The sequence below is a fragment of the Corvus kubaryi genome, unplaced genomic scaffold, assembly GCF_017639235.1.
Source record: "Corvus kubaryi isolate FWS band 111438036 unplaced genomic scaffold, C.kubaryi_AGA036_p1.0 37385, whole genome shotgun sequence".
In the NCBI taxonomy this organism is placed as follows: Eukaryota; Metazoa; Chordata; class Aves; order Passeriformes; family Corvidae; genus Corvus; species Corvus kubaryi.
Window position 1 is genome coordinate 21,171,638 of NW_024581127.1, and position 4,175 is coordinate 21,175,812.

The 4,175-nt window shown below is 32.8% G+C and overlaps 1 long non-coding RNA gene across 1 annotated transcript; it reads left to right on the plus strand.

The window, feature by feature from the left end:
* The first annotated feature begins 449 nt into the window (after nucleotides 1–449).
* LOC121668432 lies at nucleotides 450–3,854 on the plus strand. The gene is made up of 2 exons (XR_006017374.1): nucleotides 450–2,995; nucleotides 3,418–3,854. It is a non-coding gene; the product is annotated as an uncharacterized LOC121668432 (long non-coding RNA).
* Nucleotides 3,855–4,175: the final 321 nt, after the last annotated feature.

Sequence of the window (4,175 nt, forward strand, 5' to 3'; positions counted from 1 at the left end):
CAGAGGAGCCCTATAAATTATTTAATTAACTAATGCCTCTGTGAACTAGAAAGATTTGGTTTTTCTGACTCCTTCAAACCTGTTTTTCATCTCTGTAGTTTAGCTCAGCTCTCGCTGTATTCTGCACTTCTCAAGAGGAGCTAGAAGTTAGATCTTCTAACTCAAGTTAGAAGATCAGCCTCATTATTGTGTTCCAAAACAAAGAGAAACTGTGAGTGATCTCTTATAAACTCAACTGTCCCTTGAATCTGTTGCTTAGAAAAAGAAAAAAAAAAATTGTTCTAATACATTGAATGCAGCAGTTTAATTTGTTCTGTTGGTCCTACTTCTATGAGGAAGATGTAACTTATATGTACATCATAAGCAGACTCTTTTCTTACTACCCTCAAATAATAAATATTTAAAAATTCCTTTTAATTTTCAAAGTAAAACAGTTCTAAATTGAAATGAAACAAAAGAAATATAAGGAAATTTGCAACACGGTTTGCTGCCACATGCACGTGTGTTATAGCCTTGTCCCCAAACTCATCGACTCAGGCTTTAAATGGTAAGTCCATTTGATCCAAGCCCACAAGTATGGGCTTTGCAAGTGATCTAAAAATCCATGCTATTTAATAATGGCACAAGATTATTATGCATCCTGTGATGGTAATAAAATGATAAAGCTTATGCCAAATGTGCTAGAAAAACTAACACTTTTCAAAATCGTATTGAAAAGCTTATAAAATTCAGTGTAATTTATCCTTCTAATATTTTGGAACTTTGTTGTAATTTCCATGGTCCCCTACTTCAACCTATTCAAAGGCATAAGTTCTCCTCATTTATAACTTGAACTGTAATTTAGCTTTTTTTTCTGCCATTTTAGGAAAAGAAACTACAATGTTGTCTGTCATCTAATCTACAAATTTTCATGTTTGTACTGGTGCAATGAGATTGCTTGCCTAATATGACACATGAACAAGTTTCAAAGCTGGTCATAAGACCTTTGTTTTTCTTTTCATGTCCTCTTTCTTCTCAGATCAGAGATTTTAACTATGAAAGCCCTTCTACTTCCTGAGTCATCTGCTGTGACAGATAACCCCATCACAGAAATTACTGCACCAACAAATTGAAGTTTATTATTAAATTGAAGTTTATCATTAAAGTAATTTTTGCATCCCCTTCATCCTTCCTTGCTTCCTTCTGATTTATATTCTTTCACTACATCATTGTCACTGAGATACTTCTGGAATATTTTCACTAATCTTTAATTTCTAGAGTAAATAATAATCTTAATAATAAATTTATTAAAAACATTAATTTATTCAGTAGCAAATTTCTAATAATATTTTCCTTCTACCAACTTTTTCCATTTATTCCTAGTGTTTACTGCCCAGATGACTACAGTCCTTCATCTTCTTTCTTCTTTGCCCTTTTTTGCTTGCCAAATCTTTTTTTGTCCTTCTCACTCTCCTCTCCTTGTGGCTCTGATGCATACAAGATTCATTTTTCGAGATTACATGAATCTGATTAATAACTGATCACGGCTTCAGGAAACACAATTCAGATTAAACCAACAGGAATCAACCTCTAACAATGATTCATTCACCATAAATTGTCAACAATATCCAGGAGAGGTAAGTCTGAATGGGCCAGCTCTAAGAGTGGGGCCAGGATTTTTTGTTGTTGTTTTTTTGTTGTTGTTGCTGTTTTTCTTTTGTTTGGCTTGTGATAGGAACAAAGAATGATTGAAAAAATTATGTTCTCCTTGTTATCCTTTATGGGATAAAATTATATAAAGTGAAACAGTGAATCAATTCTATGAGGCAGCAGAGTAAAGCTAAGCTATTGGTTATGGAAAGTGCTTTGAAATCTTCCACCAAGCCACTATTAAATCACCAGTAACTGCAAGAGGTAAGCATTCAGTACTTCCTCTCAGTGTTAGGTCAGTAAAAGTTAGTCATCTGTTTAAATTCATCTGTCCTCTGTCCATGGAGACAAAATAATCAAAAGCATTAGGAAAATTTGAAATGTTTCATTTTTCTATGAACAAAACTTTTGAATTTGTTAAGATTCTACCATCCATATCTTAACAAGTCTCATTCTTAAAAAGTCTTTTTAAGAATAAGCCCTATGTTCTCTCCTTTTTCCTGTGATTCTGGAGGAGCCCTCTACAAGCATCCCCCTTCATTTGAGTGGAGCATGGTAAGATAATGCATTATTTGAAATAAGTAGATAGATGTCTTATCCTACTTGAGGACTACTAGTGCTATTCCCTTTTAATACTAATGTTTACTATTTCAAGTGCTGCTAAGTCAGTAAAGTGAATGACTCACTGACTTTTTCACATTATCTTTTAATTTTGTTTGCCTTAGATGTATCTACTTGAATGTGTTTAGTAAATGAAAACCAAACAAAACCCTGAGATTCAGAGTAATTTATATGTCATAAATTTCAGCTGACTGAACAGTTTCTGAACAAATGGAAGAGAGGCCAGTGCCATAATCCTTAATACACCCATGTGGTATTTACTGGCACCAACTTGAATGGCATTTCAGTATGAAAGGTTGAATTAATAGCTATTACTTAACCCAAGTAAAGCTTATAGTATAGAGTCCTCTGTTCGAAGATTGAAATATCAAGGGAAAAAAGCAATCAACTGGCTGACACAAAGGGCTGAACCTTTTACAGTCAGGATATGGTTTGACATGGATTCCTTAACTAGTTCCATTGCTGCCATTTACAGCTGCCCTGCCCCTGTTGTTTCCACTGATACAATTATCTGTGGGGAAGGATTGGGGAAAAAATTATTATTTGTTTCACTTTTTTGTTTCTCTCAAAATTACTTTTATGCAGATCAGTTCCTTCACCTGCCATTTCTGGAGCCCCCCAAAATTCCTACCAACACAGCTGGTGCTACAAAGGGAAGGCCATGTGCAGGATTTGGAGGCTCCCTGCCACTTGAAATGTGCCTAGGAGAAATCCATGTCAAGTCACAGCCTTAACTATAACCAAGGTAGGAAAAGTAGCTATAAATAATAAATAAATAAAATTTTAAAAGAATAACAAAGTAATAAATTTCTGAGTTACTTAAATTTGGAAAATGAAATACCTTGCACATAAGATGTACAGGGGACAAAAATCAATTTGTACTCATGCAATTTTAGGCACTTGTTAACCAAATTTAAAAAAAAATTCTTAAAACCCATATAAATTAATCTTTTCTTTTTATGCCTGTATAAATGACAAGGGTTCCTGAAAATAAAACTCTTAGAAAGTTCCTATGATTTAATTGTCCTTGAACATAAACTTAGCAACTTGACTTTAATCATCCTTTTTTGAAAACTATGACTTATGCCTTAAAAATTTGCATTATCATTTGTTATCCTCTGTTGATTTAGTCCTCTTTTCTAACTTTTCAATGTTGTTCTTTTATAGTATAAAAGATAGAAAGGTACGGTACCCTATGAAGAAGTCTGGATATACAACTTCTGACTATAAGAATTAGAGAGATGATTTTCTATATATTTCACATTTTTGAAGATTGCAAGCCATAATATACGTCAATAAAATTTGATGCAATTGCTCCTTTAAAACTAGAATCACAGAATTCTAAGTTTATTGGGTATCTTTATCAAGCAAGTTTGCTTAACAAAATAAAAGTTGTTAAACTACAGTTCAACCTGACAGAAAAAGCAGTCAGCCTAAAGGGCTCAGTGATATAGAGCAGATCCACATCTTTATATCATGCAACATAATTTTGAATTCACAATGAGCTAAAAGTTGTTAAAGTTGTATTGTAAATGTTAAAATGCCCAAAATATAATTGGAGAGAAATCAAACAATGTTTTATGCAATAAACAATCAGTCCTTTATTTGAGTGCCAGTTTATTAAGTGTCAAGAGGCATCTTACCTCTAACTTGTAATCATATGGAAAAAAAAATACTCCCATCACCTGGTTGCCTCTTATTATTGCATCATTCAGTTAGAAGTTATTCACAAAATACCTGTCTGGAAGATGTGTACATGGGTTATGAAGTAATAAAAAAACCAGTATCATCTGAAACTTTTATAATATATAAGGTTAATATTGACTATCATATATATGTTATATGTATAATAATATAATATTGATTGTCATGTGTGATATAAAGCAATCTATACTTACAGAGCAGAAGAATAAATGTTTTAATTT